Consider the following 17353-nt stretch of genomic DNA (forward strand, 5'->3'; position numbering starts at 1 on the left):
AGTAAACAGTCCCAGTGAACAGTCCCAGTGAACAGTCCCAGTGAACAGTCCCATGAATAGTCCCAGTGAACAGTCCCAGTGAACAATCCCAGTGAACAATCCCAGTGAAAGATCCCAGTGAATATTCGCAGTGATCAATCCCCGTGAACAGTCCCAGTGAACAATCCCAGTGAACAGTCGCAGTGAACAGTCCCAGTGAACAATCCCAGTCAATAATCCCAGTGAACAATCCCAGTGAACAGTCCCAGTGAACAATCCCAGTGAACAGTCCCACTGAACAATCCCAGTGAACAATCCCAGTGAACAGTCCCAGTGAACAATCCCAGTGAACAATCCCGGTGAACAGTACCAGTGAACAATCCCAGTGAACAGTCCTAGTGAACAGTCAACAGCATTCACAAGCACTAGAATAATCAACGCAAGTATGGCACAGCATCAACTGAACCGGAGTGAGTCTGAACACGGAGTGAGACACGGACTGGACCGGAGTGACCCTGAACCCAGGGTGAGACTGAACCCCGAGTGAGACTGAACCCGGAGTGAGACACGGAATGAACCCCGAGTGAGACTAAACCCGGAGTGAGACTGAATCCAGATTGAGACTGAACCCGGAGTGAGACTGAACCCGGAGTGAGACTGAATCCAGAGTGAGACTGAACCCGGAGTGAGACTGAACCCGGAGTGAGACTGAATCCGGAGTGAGACTGAACCTGGAGTGAGACTGAACCCGGAGTGAGACTGAATCCAGAGTGAGACTGAACCCGGAGTGAGACTGAAACCGGAGTGAGACACGGAATGAACCCCGAGTGAGACTAAACCCAGAGTGAGACTGAATCCAGAGTGAGACTGAACCCAGAGTGAGACTGAACCCGGAGTGAGACTGAATCCAGAGTGAGACTGAACCTGGAGTGAGACTGAACCCGGAGTGAGACACGGAATGAACCCAGAGTGAGACTAAACCCGGAGTGAGACTGAATCCGGAGTGAGACTGAACCCGGAGTGAGATTGAACCTGGAGTGAGACTGAACCCGGAGTGAGACACGGAATGAACCCATAGTGAGACTAAACCCGGAGTGAGACTGAATCCGGAGTGAGACTGAACCCGGAGTGAGACTGAACCCGGAGTGAGATTGAACCTGGAGTGAGACTGAACCCGGAGTGAGACACGGAATGAACCCAGAGTGAGACTGAATCCGGAGTGAGACTGAACCCGGAGTGAGATTGAACCTAGAGTGAGACTGAACCCGGAGTGAGACACGGAATGAACCCATAGTGAGACTGAATCCAGAGTGAGACTGAACCCGGAGTGAGATTGAACCCGGAGTGAGACTGAACCCCGAGTGAGACTGAACCCGGAGTGAGACTGAACCCGGAGTGAGACTGAATCCTGAGTGAGATTGAACCCGAAGTGAGACTGAACCCGGAGTGAGACTGAATCCAGAGTGAGATTGAACCTGGAGTGAGACTGAACCCGGAGTGGGACTGAACCCGGAGTGGGACTGAACCCAGAGTGGGACTGAACCCAGCGTAAGACAGGATCTGAATCCGGAGTGAGACTGAACCCGGAGTGAGACACGGAATGAACCCCGAGTGAGACTAAACCCGGAGTGAGACTAAATCCTGAGTGAGACTGAACCCGAAGTGAGACTGAACCCGGAGTGAGACTGAATCCAGAGTGAGATTGAACCTGGAGTGAGACTGAACCCGGAGTGGGACTGAACCCGGAGTGGGACTGAACCCAGAGTGGGACTGAACCCAGCGTAAGACAGGATCTGAATCCGGAGTGAGACTGAACCCGGAGTGAGACACGGAATGAACCCATAGTGAGACTAAACCCGGAGTGAGACTGAATCCAGAGTGAGACTGAACCCGGAGTGAGACTGAACCCGGAGTGAGACTGAACCTGGAGTGAGCTTGAATCCAGAGTGAGACTGAATCCAGAGTGAGACTGAACCTGGAGTGAGACTGAACCCGGAGTGGGACTGAACCCAGCGTAAGACAGGATCTGAACCCGGAGTGAGACTGAACCCGGAGTGAGACACGGAATGAACCCATAGTGAGACTAAACCCGGAGTGAGACTGAATCCAGAGTGAGACTGAACCCAGAGTGAGACTGAATCCAGAGTGAGACTGAACCTGGAGTGAGACTGAACCCGGAGTGGGACTGAAGCCGGAGTGAGACTGAACCCAGAGTGAGACTGAACCCAGCGTAAGACAGGATCTGAATCCGGAGTGAGACTGAACCCGGAGTGAGACGGAACCCGGAGTGAGACTGAACCCGGAGTGAGACGGAACCCGGAGTGAGACTGAACCCGGAGTGAGACTGAACCCGGAGTGAGACGGAACCCGGAGTGAGACTGAACCCGGAGTGAGACTGAACCCGGAGTGAGACACGGAATGAACCCCGAGTGAGACTAAACCCGGAGTGAGACTGAATCCTGAGTGAGACTGAACCCGAAGTGAGACTGAACCCGGAGTGAGACTGAATCCAGAGTGAGATTGAACCTGGAGTGAGACTGAACCCGGAGTGGGACTGAACCCGGTGTGGGACTGAACCCAGAGTGGGACTGAACCCAGCGTAAGACAGGATCTGAATCCGGAGTGAGACTGAACCCGGAGTGAGACACTGAATGAACCCATAGTGAGACTAAACCCGGAGTGAGACTGAATCCAGAGTGAGACTGAACCCGGAGTGAGACTGAACCCGGAGTGAGACTGAACCTGGAGTGAGACTGAATCCAGAGTGAGACTGAATCCAGAGTGAGACTGAACCTGGAGTGAGACTGAACCCGGAGTGGGACTGAACCCAGCGTAAGACAGGATCTGAACCCGGAGTGAGACTGAACCCGGAGTGAGACATGGAATGAACCCATAGTGAGACTAAACCCGGAGTGAGACTGAATCCAGAGTGAGACTGAACCCAGAGTGAGACTGAATCCAGAGTGAGACTGAACCTGGAGTGAGACTGAACCCAGAGTGAGACTGAATCCAGAGTGAGACTGAACCTGGAGTGAGACTGAACCCGGAGTGGGACTGAACCCAGCGTAAGACAGGATCTGAACCCGGAGTGAGACTGAACCCGGAGTGAGACATGGAATGAACCCATAGTGAGACTAAACCCGGAGTGAGACTGAATCCAGAGTGAGACTGAACCCAGAGTGAGACTGAATCCAGAGTGAGACTGAACCTGGAGTGAGACTGAACCCGGAGTGGGACTGAAGCCGGAGTGAGACTGAACCCAGAGTGAGACTGAACCCAGCGTAAGACAGGATCTGAATCCGGAGTGAGACTGAACCTGGAGTGAGACGGAACCCGGAGTGAGACTGAACCCAGAGTGAGACGGAACCCGGAGTGAGACTGAACCCGGAGTGAGACGGAACCCGGAGTGAGACTGAACCCGGAGTGAGACTGAACCCAGGGTGAGATGAACCAAGAGTGAAACTGAACCCGGAGTGAGACAGGGACTGAAATCGGAGGCCGAAGCAAAAGATAGAAAGGTGAATAGTAAAAGTGGAGGGCAGAGAAATCCAAGGCAAAAAACAAAAACAAAAAGGGCCACACTACAGCAAAATTCTAAAGGGGCAAAGTGTGTTAAAAAGACAAGCCTGAGGGCTCTGTGCCTCAATGCGAGGAGTATTCGGAATAAGGTGGACGAATTAACTGCACAGATAGCAGTTAACGGATATGATGTAATTGGCATCACGGGGACATGGCTCCAGGGTGACCAAGGCTGGGAACTCAACATCCAGGGGTATTCAACATTTAGGAAGGATAGACAGAAAGGAAAAGGAGGCGGGGTGGCGTTCTGGTTAAAAAGGAAATTAATGCAATAGTAAGGAAGGACATTAGCCTGGATGATGTGGAATCGGTATGGGTGGAGCTATGGAATACCAAGGGGCAGACAACGTTAGTGGGAGTTGTGTACAGACCACCAAACAGTAGTAGTGAGGTTGGGGACAGCATCAAACAAGAAATAAGGGATGTGTGCAATAAAGGTACAGCAGTTATCATGGGCGACTTTAATCTACATATTGATTGGGCTAACCTAACTGGTAGCAATGCGGTGGAGGAGGATTTCCTGGAGTGTATTAGGGATGGTTTTCTCGACCAATATGTCGAGGAACCAACTAGAGAGCTGGCCATCCTAGACTGGGTGATGTGTAATGAGAAGGGACTAATTAGCAATCTTGTTGTGCGAGGCCCCTTGGGGAAGAGTGAGCATAATATGGTAGAATTCTTTATTAAGATGGAGAGTGACACAGTTAATTCGGAAACTAAGGTCCTGAACTTAAGGAAAGGTAACCTCGACGGTATGTGACGTGAATGAGTAGAATAGACTGGCAAAGGATATTTAAAGGGTTGACGGTGGATAGGCAATGGCAAACATTTTAAGATCACATGGATGAGCTTCAGCAATTGTACGGGGAAAAATAAAACGGGGACGGTGACTCAACCGTGGCTAACAAGGGAAATTAAGGATCGTGTTACAACCAAGGAAGAGGCATATAAATTAGCCAGAAAAAGCAACAAACTTGAGGACTGGGAGAAATTTAGAATTCAACAGAGGAGGACAAAGGGTTTAATTACGAGGTGGAAAATAGAGTATGAGAGGAAGCTAGCAAGGTACATAAGAACTGACTGTAAAAGCTTCTATAGATATTTGAGGAGAAAAAGATTATTGAAGACAAACTTAGGTCCCTTGCAGTCGGATTCAGCTGAATTTATAATGGGGAACAAAGAAATGGCAGACCAATTGAACAAATACTTCGGTTCTATCTTCACGAAGGAAGACACAAATAAACTTTCGGATGGACTAGGGGACCAAGGGTCTAGTGAGAAGGAGGAACTGAAGGATATCCTTATAAAGCGGGAAATTGTATTGGGGAAATTGATGGGATTGAAGGCCGATAAATCCCCGGGGCCTGATAGTCTGCATTCCAGACTACTTAAGAGAGTGGCCCTAGAAATAGTGGATGCATTGGTGATCATTTTCCAACAGTCTATCGAATCTGGATCAGTTCCTATGGACTGGAGGGTAGCTAATGTAAGACCACTTTTTAAAAAAAGGAGGGAGAGAGAAAATGGGTAATTATAGACCGGTTAGCCTGACATCAGTAGTGGGGAAAATGTTGGAATCAATCATTAAGGATGAAATAGCAGCGCATTTGGAAAGCAGTGACAGGATCGGTCCAAGTCAGCATGGATTTATGAAAAGGTGATCAGCCATGATCTTATTGAATGGTGGTGCAAGCTTGAAGGGTCGAATGGCCTACTCCTGCACCTATTTTCTATGTTTCTGTGCTTGACGAATCTTCTGGAATTTTTTAAGGATGTAGCTAGCAGAGTGGACAAGGGAGAACCAGTGGATGTGGTTTATTTGGACTTTCAAAAGGCTTTTGACAGGGTCCCACACAAGAGATTGGTGTGCAAAATCAAAGCACATGGTATTGGGGGTAATGTACTGACGTGAATAGAGAACTGGTTGGCAGACAGGAAGCAGAGAGTCGGGATAAACGGGTCCTTTTCAGAATGGCAGGCAGTGACTAGTGCAGTGCCGCAGGGCTCAGTGCTGGGACCCCAGCTCTTTACAATATACTTTCATGATTTAGATGAAGGAATTGAGTGTAATATCTCCAAGTTTGCAGATGACACTAAACTGGGTGGCGGTGTGAGCTGTGAGGAGGACACTAAGAGGCTGCAGGGTAACTTGGACAGGTTAGGTGAGTGGGCAAATGCATGGCAGATGCAGTATAATGTGGATAAATGTGAGGTTATCCATTTTGGGGGCAAAAAGATAAGAACATAAGAACATAAGAACATAAGAATTAGGAACAGGAGTAGGCCATCTAGCCCCTCGAGCCTGCCATTCAACAAGATCATGGCTGATCTGGCCGTGGACTCAGCTCCACTTACCCACCCGCTCCCCATAACCCTTAATTCCCTTATTAGTTAAAAATCTATCTATCTGTGACTTGAATACATTCAATGAGCTAGCCTCAACTGCTTCCTTGGGCAGAGAATTCCACAGATTCACACCCCTCTAGGAGAATAAATTCCTTCTCAACTCGGTTTTAAATTGTCTCCCCCATATTTTGAGGCTGTGCCCCCTAGTTCTAGTCTCCCCGACCAGTGGAAACAACCTCTCTGCCTCTATCTTGTCTATCCCTTTCATTATTTTAAATGTTTCTATAAGATCACCCCTCATCCCTCTGAACTCCAACAAGTAAAGACCCAGTCTACTCAATCTATCATCATAAGGTAACCCCCTCATCTCCGGAATCAACCTAGTGAATCGTCTCTGTACCCCCTCCAAAGCTAGTATATCCTTCCTTAAGTAAGGCGACCAAAACTGCACGCAGTACTCCAGGTGCGGCCTCACCAATACCCTATACAGTTGCAGCAGGACCTCCCTGCTTTTGTACTCCATCCCTCTCGCAATGAAGGCCAACATTCCATTCACCTTCCTGATTACCTGCTGCACCTGCAAACTAACTTTTTGGGATTCGTGCACAAGGACCCCCAGGTCCCTCTGCACCGCAGCATGTTGTAATTTCTCCCCATTCAAAGAGTATTCCCTTTTTTTGTTTTTTTTCCCAAGGTGGATGACCTCACACTTTCCGACATTGTATTCCATCTGCCATACCTTAGACCATTCGCTTAACCTATCTAAATCTCTTTGCAGCCTCTCTGTGTCCCCTACACAACCCGCTTTCCCACTAATCTTTGTGTCATCTGCAAATTTTGTTACACTACACTCTGTCCCCTCTTCCAGGTCATCTATGTATATTGTAAACAGTTGTGGTCCCAGCACCGATCCCTAACCACCGATTTCCAACCCAAAAAGGACCCATTTATCCCGACTCTCTGCTTTCTGTTCGCCAGCCAATTCTCTATCCATGCTAATACATTTCCTCTGATTCCGCGTACCTTTATATTCTGCAGTAACCTTTTGTGTGGCACCTTATCGAATGCCTTTTGAAAATCTAAATACACCATATCCATCGGCACTCCTCTATCCACCATGCTTGTTATATCCTCAAAGAATTACAGTAAATTAGTTAAACATGATTTCCCCTTCATGAATCCATGCTGCGTCTGCTTGATTGCACTATTCCTATCTAGATGTCTCGCTATTTCTTCCTTAATGATAGTTTCAAGCATTTTCCCCACTACAGATGTTAAACTAACCGGCCTATAGTTACCTGCCTTTTGTCTGCCCCCTTTTTTAAACAGAGGCGTTACATTAGCTGCTTTCCAATCCGCTGGTACCTCCCCAGAGTCCAGAGAATTTAGGTAGATTATAACGGATGCACCTGCTATAACTTCTGCCATCTCTTTTAATACCCTGGGATGCATTTCATCAGGACCAGGGGATTTGTCTACCTTGAGTCCCATTAGCCTGTCCAGCACTACCCCCCTAGTGATAGTGATTGTCTCCAGGTCCTCTCTTCCCACATTCCTGTGACCAGCAATTTCTGGCATGGTTTCTATGTCTTCCACTGTGAAGACCGAAGCAAAATAATTGTTTAAGTTCTCAGCCATTTCCACATTTCCCATTATTAAATCCCCCTTCTCATCTTCTAAGTGACCAACATTTATGTTAGTCACTCTTTTCCGTTTTATATATCTGTAAAAGCTTTTACTATCGGTTTTTATGTTTTGCGCAAGTTTACCTTCGTAATCTATCTTTCCTTTCTTTATTGCTTTCTTAGTCATTCTTTGCTGTCGTTTAAAATTTTACCAATCTTCTATTTTCAGACTAACCTTGGCCACCTTATACGCATTGGTTTTTAATTTGATACTCTCCTTAATTTTCCTGGTTATCCACGACTGTTTATCCCTTCTCTTGCCGCCCTTCTTTTTCATTGTAATATATTTTTGTTGAGCACTATGAAAGAGCTCCTTAAATGTCCTCCACTGTTCCTCAATTGTGCCACCGTTTAGTCTGTGTTTCCAGTCTACTTTAGCCAACTCTGCCCTTATCCCACTGTAGTCCCCTTTGTTTAAGCATAGTACGCTCGTTTGAGACACTACTTCCTCACCCTCAATCTGTATTACAAATTCAACCATACTGTGATCACTCATTCCGAGAGGATCTTTTACTTGGAGATCGTTTATTATTCCTGTCTCATTAAACAGGACCAAATCTAAGATAGCTTGCTCCCTTGTAGGTTCTGTAACATACTGTTCTAAGAAACAATCCCGTATGCATTCTATGAATTCCTCCTCCAGGCTACCCAGTGTGATTTGATTTGACCAATCGATATGTAGGTTAAAATCCCCCATGATTACTGACGTTCCTTTTTCACATGCCTCCATTATTCCCTTGATTATTGTCCTCCCCACCGTGAAGTTATTATTTGGGGGCCTATAAACTACGCCCACCACTGACTTTTTCCCCTTACTATCTCTAATCTCCACCCACAATGATTCAACATTTTGTTCATTAGAGCCAATATCGTCTCTCACAACTGCCCTGATGTCATCCTTTATTAACAGAGCTACCCCACCTCCTTTCCCTTCTTGTCTATCTTTCCGAATCGTCAGATACCCCTGCATGTTTAATTCCCAGTCTTGGCCACCCTGCAATCACGTTTCTGTAATGGCCACCAAATCATACCCATTTGTAATGATTTGAGCCGTCAACTCATTTACTTTATTTCGAATGCTGCGTGCGTTTAGGTAGAGTGTTTTAATACTAGTTTTTAATCCATGATTTTTAGTTTTGACCCCTCCTGCAGCCCCTTTACATTCAGTGGCCCTTTTTGTTTTTTGCCTTGGGTTTCTCTGCCCTCCACTTTTACTCATCTCCTTTCTGTCTTTTGCTTTTGTCTCCTTTTTGTTTCCCTCTGTCTCCCTGCATCGGTTCCCATCCCCCTGCCACATTAGCTTAACTCCTCCCCAACAGCACTAGCAAACACTCCCCCTCGGACATTGGTTCCGGGCCTGCCCAGGTGCAGACCGTCCGGTTTGTACTGGTCCCACATACCCCAGAACCGGTTCCAATGTCCCAGGAATTTGAATCCCTCCCTGCTGCACCATTGCTTAAGCCACGTATTCATCTGCGCTATCCTGCAATTCCTACTCTGACTAGCACGTGGCACTGGTAGCAATCCTGAGATTACTACTTTTGAGATCCTACGTTTTAATTTAGCTCCTAGCTCCTTAAATTCATCTTGTAGTACCTCATCCCTTTTTTTACCTATATCGTTGGTACCAATGTGCACCACGACAACTGGCTGTTCACCCTCCCTTTTCAGAATGTCCTGCACCCGCTCCGAGACATCCTTGACCCTTGCACCAGAGAGGCAACATATCATCCTGGAGTCTCGGTTGCGGCCGCAGAAACGCCTATCTATTCCCCTTACAATCGAATCCCCTATCACTATCGCTCTCCCACTCTTTTTCCTGCCCTCCTGTGCAGCAGAGCCAGCCACGGTGCCATGAACTTGGCTGCTGCTGCCCTCCCCTGATGAGTCATCCCCCCAACAGTACTCAAAGCGGTGTATCTGTTTTGCAGGGGGATGACCACAGGGGACCCCTGCACTACCTTCCTTGCACTGCTCTTGCTGCTGGTCTTCCATTCCCTAGCTGGCTGTGGACCCTTCACCTGCGGTAAGACCAACTCACTACACGTACTACTCACGTCATTCTCAGCATCGTGGATGCTCCAGAGTGAATCCACCCTCAGCTCCAATTTCGCAACGCGGTCCGTCAGGAGCTGGAGGTGGATACACTTCCCGCACACGTAGTCGTCAGGAACACCGGAAGTGTCCCTGAGTTCCCACATGGTACAGGAGGAGCATATCACGTGACCGAGCTCTCCTGCCATGACTTAACCCTTAAATTGGCAACAACAATGCTAAAGTTTACTGACTGTTATAGAAGAGAAAAAAGAAAAACTACTCACCAATCACCAGCCAATCACTTACCCCCTTGGCTGTGACGTCACCTTTCTGTTTCTTTCTACTTCTTTTTTGCCTTCTTCCTGTAGCTGCACAAGCTCCGCCTTTATAGGCCTCTCGCTGCCACTGGGCCTTTTATAGGCCTCCGACCCTGGAATTCACACCTCTCCACGTACCTCCTCGACGCTGCTCATGAAGGCAGAATATTATCTGAATGGCGGCAGATTAGGAAAAGGGGAGGTGCAACGAGACCTGGGTGTCATGGTTCATTGGTCATTGAAAGTTGGCATACAGGTACAGCAGGCGGTGAAGAAGGCAAATGGTACGTTGGCCTTCATAGCTAAGGGATTTGAGTATAGGAGCAGGCAGGTCTTACTGCAGTTGTACAGGGCCTTGGTGAGGTCTCACCTGGAATATTGTGTTCAGTTTTGGCCTCCTAATCTGAGGAAGGACGTTCTTGCTATTGAGGGAGTGCAGCAAAGGTTCACCAGACTGATTCCAGGGATGGTTGGACTGACACATGAGGAGAGACTGGATCAACTGGGCCTTTATTCACTGGAGTTTAGAAGGATGAGAGGGGATCTCATAGAAATATATGAGATTCTGACGGGACTGGACAGGTTAGATGCGGGAAGAATGTTCCCGATGTTGGGGAAGTCCAGAACCAAGGAACATAGTCTTAGGATAAGGGGTAGGCCATTTAGGACTGAGATTAGGAGAAACCTCTTCATTCAGAGAGTTGTTAATCTGTTGGAGGGTAGCTAATGGAAGCCCACTTTTTAGAAAAGGAGGGAGAGAGAAAACAGTGAATTATTGAAACATAGAAACATAAAAATAGGTGCAGGAGTAGGCCATTCGGCCCTTCGAGCCTGCACCACCATTCAATAAGATCATGGCTGATCATTCACCTCAGTACCCCTTTCCTGCTTTCTCTCCATACCCCTCGATCCCTTTAGCCGTAAAGGCCATATCTAACTCCCTCTTGAATATATCCAATGAACTGGCCTCAACAACTCTCTGTGGTAGAGAATTCCAAAGGTTAACAACTCTCAGGGTGAAGCAGTTTCTCCTCATCTCGGTCCTAAATGGCTTACCCCTTATCCTTAGACTGTGTCCCCTGGTTCTGGACTTCCCCGACATCGGGAACATTCTACCCGCATCTAACCTGTCCAGTCCTGTCAGAATTTTATGTTTCTATGAGATCCCCTCTCATCCTTCTAAACTCCAGCGAATAAAGGCCCAGTTGATCCAGTCTCTCCTCATATGTCAGTCCAGCCATCCCGGGAAGCAGTCTGGTGAACCTTCGCTGCACTCCCTCAATAGCAAGAACGTCCTTCCTCAGATTAGGAGACCAAAACTAAACACAATATTCCAGGTGAGGCCTCACCAAGGTCCTGTACAACTGCAGTAAGACCTCCCTGCTCCGATACTCAAATCCCCTCGCTATGAAGGCCAACATACCATTTGCCTCCTTCACCGCCTGTTGTACCTGCATGCCAACCTTCAATGACTGATGAACCATGACACCCAGGTCTCGTTGCACCTCCCCTTTTCCTAATCTGTCACCATTCAGATAATATTCTGCCTTCATATTTTTGCCACCAAAGTGGATAACCTCACATTTATCCACATTATACTGCATCTGCCATGTATTTGCCCACTCACCTAACCTGTCCAAGTCACCCTGCAGCCTCTATGTGTCCTCCTCACAGCTCACACCGCCACCCAGTTTAGTGTCATCTGCAAACTTGGAGATATTACATTCAATTCCTTCATCCAAATCATTAATGTATATTGTAAAGACCTGGGGTCCCAGCACTGAGCCCTGCGGCAATCCACTAGTCACTGCCTGCCATTCTGAAAAGGACCCGTTTATCCCGACTCTCTGCTTCCTGTCTGCCAACCAGTTCTTATCCACGTCAGTATATTATCCCCAATACCATGTGCTTTAATTTTGCACATCAATCTTTTGCATGGGACCTTGTCAAAAGCCTTTTGAAAGTCCAAATACACCACATCCACTGGTTCTCCCTTGTCCACTCTACTAGTTACATCCTCAAAAAATTCCAGAACATTTGTCAAGCATGATTTCCCTTTCATAAATCCATGCTGACTTGGACCGATCCTGTCACTGCTTACCAAATGCGCTGATATTTCATCTTTAATAATTGATTCTAACATTTTCCCCACTACTGATGTCAGGCTAATCGATCTATAATTACCTGTTTTCTCTCTCCCTCCTTTTTTAAAAAGTGGTGTTACATTAGCTACCATCCAGTCCATAGGAACTGATCCAGAGTCGATAGACTGTTGGAAAATGATCACCAATGCATCCAATATTTCTAAGGCCACTTCCATAAGTACTCTGGGATGCAGACCAGCAGACCCCGGTGATTTATCGGCCTTCAATCCCATCAATTTCTCTAACGCAATTTCCTGTCTAATAAGGATATCCTTCAGTTCCTCCTTCTCACTGGACCCTCGGTCCCCTAGTACTTCTGGAAGGTTATTTGTGTCTTCCTTCGTGAAGACAGAACCAAAGCATTTGTTCAACTGGTCTGCCATTTCTTTGTTCCCCTTTATAAATTCACCTGAATCCGACTGCAAGGGACCTACGTTTGTTTTCACTAATCTTTTTCTCTTCACATATCTATAGAAGCTTTTGCAGTCAGTTTTTATGTTCCCAGGAAGCTTCCTCTCATACTCTATTTTCCCCCTCCTAATTAAACCCTTTGTCCTCCTCTGCTGAATTCTAAATTTCTCCCAGTCCTCTGGTTTGCTGCTTTTTCTGGCCAATTTATATGCCTCTTCCTTGGATTTAACACTATCCCTAATTTCCCTTGTTAGCCACGGTTGAGCCACCTTCCCCGTTTTATTTTTACTCTAGACAGGGATGTACAACTGTTGAAGTTCATCCATGTGATCTGTACTGCCTGACCAGGCCCAAACATTACTCTAGCTACCTTTTATTAACTGACCGGCAACAGTTTTGCATGGCTTGCTGATTTGTGATGTGACTAAACGCCCCCCAGGTTACCGTGCAGTGCCCAGTCACACAGCCGATCAGCCCATAAATTAGCCCAGCACAGACTCTGGGACCGTTTCCACATTTCCAGCTGGGCTTCCAGTTCTGACTAACAATAACTACCTCATCCATGTGCACAGTGGCATACTCTGTATTGGGTATCAGCAGCTCACCCACTACCCTTTGACAGGTAGCGGGAGTGCTATGCAGAAGGAAATACAATGATCACTGAATCACAAATTGGAATAAACTGTCAGGAGATAATATGCTCGAGGGATTTTGAACTTTAGGGGAATCCAGGGCTCTGAGAATCGGGAGGGAAAGTGGAGTTCAGGTCGATGATCAGCCATGATTTTATTGAATGGTGGAGCAGGGTCGAGGGGCCGTATGGCCTACTCCTGTACCTATTTCTTATGTTCTTATATAAATGCACTTTTCTTCTGGGAAAGCGGTATCTGCCAATAGCCCTTGGCTAGGTGCAACGTGCTGATGGATTTGACTTTTCCTAGCCGTTCAAATAACTCAAATTGGAAATGGTGGAAAACTTTCAGAGAGCTTGTACAGGCAGCGGGGCCAGATGGGGAAGGGTAGGGCAATGGGACTGTGGGGGGTTTACAAAGAACTGGTACAGACACAATTGGCTTCCTTCTGTGCTGCAATGCTATATAGCTTATGAGATCCTGGGCTTCATACATAGAGGCATAGAGTACAAAAGCAAGTTATGATGAACTGCACTTTAGGAAGGATGTGAAAGCCAGAGAGGGTGTAGAGGAGATTTACGAGAATGGTTCCAGGGATGAGGGACTTCAGTGACGTGGATAGACTGGAGAAGCTGGGGTTGTTCTCCTTGGAGCAGAGAAGGTTGAGAGGAGATTTGATCGAGGTGTTCAAAATCATGAGGGGTCTGGACAGAGCAGATAGAGAGAAACTGTTCCCATTGGTGGAAGGGTCGCAAACCAGAGGACACAGATTTAAGGTGATTGGCAGAAGAACCAAAGGCGACATGAGGAAAAACGTTTTTACGCAGCGAGTGGTTAGGATCTGGAATGCACAGCCTGAGAGGGTGGGGGAGGCAGACTCGATCATGGCTTTCAAAAGAGAATTCGATAAGTACCTGAAGGAGAGAAATGTGCAGGGCTCCGGGGAAAGGGTGGGGGACTGGGTCTGGCTGAGGTGCTCTTGCAGAGAGCTGGTACGGGCTCAATGGGCCAAATGGCCTCCTTCCCTGCTGTAACCATCCTGTGATTCTGTGATTTCCTGGGGGTTCTCCCAATTTCTCAGTGTGACATTGGAAGGACGGGTCACTGCAGAATTGGCAGAGGTGGCCATTTGTGGTCAGTGCCGCTGATTCTCCTTCACCCCAGGGGAGGCTGGGTCTAAGCTCACCGCCTCATCAGGGAGCAAGGGTGAGATTGGGAACTCAGAGCGATGAGCCCAGGCCATGCCACTACACTCGGAGCGATGAACCCAGGCCGTGCCACTACACTGGGAGCAATGAACCCAGGCAGTGCCACTACACTGGGAGCAATGAACCCAGGCAGTGCCACTACACTGGGAGCAATGAACCCAGGCAGTGCCACTACACTCGGAGCGATGAACCCAGGCAGTGCCACTACACTGGGAGCAATGAACCCAGGCAGTGCCACTACACTCGGAGCGATGAACCCAGGCCGTGCCACTACACTGGGAGCAATGAACCCAGGCAGTGCCACTACACTGGGAGCAATGAACCCAGGCAGTGCCACTACACTGGGAGCAATGAACCCAGGCAGTGCCACTACACTCGGAGCGATGAACCCAGGCCGTGCCACTACACTGGGAGCAATGAACCCAGGCAGTGCCACTACACTGGGAGCGATGAACGCACACTGTGCCACTACACTGGGAGCGATGAACCCAGGCAGTGCCACTACACTGGGAGCGATGAACCCAGGCAGTGCCACTACACTGGGAGCGATGAACCCAGGCAGTGCCACTACACTGGGAGCGATGAACCCACACTGTGCCACTACACTGGGAGCGATGAACCCAGGCAGTGCCACTACACTGGGAGCGATGAACCCACACTGTGCCACTACACTGGGAGCGATGAACCCAGGCAGTGCCACTACACTGGGAGCGATGAACCCTGGCAGTGCCACTACTCTGGGAGCGATGAACCCAGGCCGTGCCACTACACTGGGAGCGATGAACCCACACTGTGCCACTACACTGGGAGCGATGAACCCAGGCAGTGCCACTACACTGGGAGCGATGAACCCAGGCAGTGCCACTACACTGGGAGCGATGGACCCACACTGTGAGACTACACTGGGAGCGATGAACCCAGGCCGTGCCACTACACTGGGAGCGATGAACCCAGGCAGTGCCAATACACTGGGAGCGATGAACGCACACTGTGCCACTACACTGGGAGCGATGAACCCAGGCAGTGCCAATACACTGGGAGCGATGAACCCAGGCAGTGCCACTACACTGGGAGCGGTGAATCCTGGCCATGCCACTACACTGGGAGCGATGAACCCAGGCAGTGCCAATACACTGGGAGCGATGAACCCAGGCCATGCCACTACACTGGGAGCGATGAACCCACACTGTGCCACTACACTGGGAGCGATGAACCCAGGCCATGCCACTACACTGGGAGCGATGAACCCAGGCAGTGCCACTACACTGGGAGCGATGAACCCACACTGTGCCACTACACTGGGAGCGATGAACCCAGGCAGTGCCAATACACTGGGAGCGATGAACCCAGGCCATGCCACTGCACTGGGAGCGATGAACCCAGGCAGTGCCAATACACTGGGAGCGATGAACCCAGGCCATGCCACTACACTGGGAGCGATGAACCCAGGCAGTGCCAATACACTGGGAGCGATGAACCCAGGCCATGCCACTACACTGGGAGCGATGAACCCAGGCAGTGCCAATACACTGGGAGCGATGAACCCACACTGTGCCACTACACTGGGAGCGATGAACCCACACTGTGCCACTACACTGGCAGTGATGAACCCAGGCAGTGCCACTACACTGGGAGTGATGAACCCAGGCAGTGTCACTACACTGGGAGCGATGAACCCACACTGTGCCACTACACTGGGAGCGATGAACCCACACTGTGCCACTACACTGGGAGCGATGAACCCAGGCAGTGCCAATACACTGGGAGCGATGAACCCAGGCCGTGCCACTACACTGGGAGCGATGAACCCAGGCAGTGCCACTACACTGGGAGCGATGAACCCAGGCAGTGCCAATACACTGGGAGCGATGAACCCACACTGTGCCACTACACTGGGAGCGATGAACCCAGGCAGTGCCAATACACTGGGAGCGATGAACCCAGGCAGTGCCAGTACACTGGGAGCGATGAAGCCAGGCAGTGCCACTACTCTGGGAGCGATGAACCTAGGCAGTGCCACTATACTGGGAGCGATGAACCCAGGCAGTGCCACTACTCTGGGAGCGATGAACCCAGGCAGTGCCAATACACTGGGAGCGATGAACCCACACTGTGCCACTACACTGGGAGCGATGAACCCACACTGTGCCACTACACTGGGAGCGATGAACCCTGGCAGTGCCACTACACTGGGAGCGATGAACCCACACTGTGCCACTACACTGGGAGCGATGAACCCAGGCAGTGCCACTACACTGGGAGCGATGAACCCACACTGTGCCAATACACTGGGAGCGATGAACCCACACTGTGCCACTACACTGGGAGCGATGAACCCAGGCAGTGCCACTACACTGGGAGTGATGAACCCAGGTAGTGCCACTACACTGGGAGCGATGAACACACACTGTGCCACTACACTGGGAGCGATGAACCCAGGCAGTGCCAATACACTGGGAGCGATGAACACACACTGTGCCACTACACTGGGAGCGATGAACCCAGGCAGTGCCAATACACTGGGAGCGATGAACCCAGGCAGTGCCTCTACACTGGGAGCGATGAACCCACACTGTGCCACTACACTGGGAGCGATGAACCCAGGCAGTGCCAATACACTGGGAGCGATGAACACACACTGTGCCACTACACTGGGAGCGATGAACCCAGGCAGTGCCACTACACTGGGAGCGATGAACCCAGGCAGTGCCAATACACTGGGAGCGATGAACCCAGTAAATGTCACTACACTGGGAGCGATGAACCCAGGCAGTGCCACTACACTGGGAGCGATGAACCCAGGCAGTGCCAATACACTGGGAGCGATGAACCCAGGCAGTGCCACTATACTGGGAGCGATGAACCCAGTAAATGTCACTACACTGGGAGCGATGAACCCAGGCAGTGCCACTACACTGGGAGCGATGAACCCACACTGTGCCACTACACTGGGAGCGATGAACCCAGGCAGTGCCACTACACTGGGAGCGATGAACCCAGTAAATGTCACTACAC

The 17353-nt window shown here is 49.3% G+C and overlaps 1 protein-coding gene across 1 annotated transcript in view; it reads right to left on the reverse strand.

Moving 5' to 3' along the window:
* Window positions 1–17353, reverse strand: part of LOC139272915 (protein EFR3 homolog B-like) — a 1121614-nt gene that overhangs the window by 848333 nt on the left and 255928 nt on the right. The window lies entirely within an intron of this gene.

Source organism: Pristiophorus japonicus, chromosome 9 (genome assembly GCF_044704955.1).
Source record: "Pristiophorus japonicus isolate sPriJap1 chromosome 9, sPriJap1.hap1, whole genome shotgun sequence".
Classification (NCBI taxonomy): domain Eukaryota; kingdom Metazoa; phylum Chordata; class Chondrichthyes; family Pristiophoridae; genus Pristiophorus; species Pristiophorus japonicus.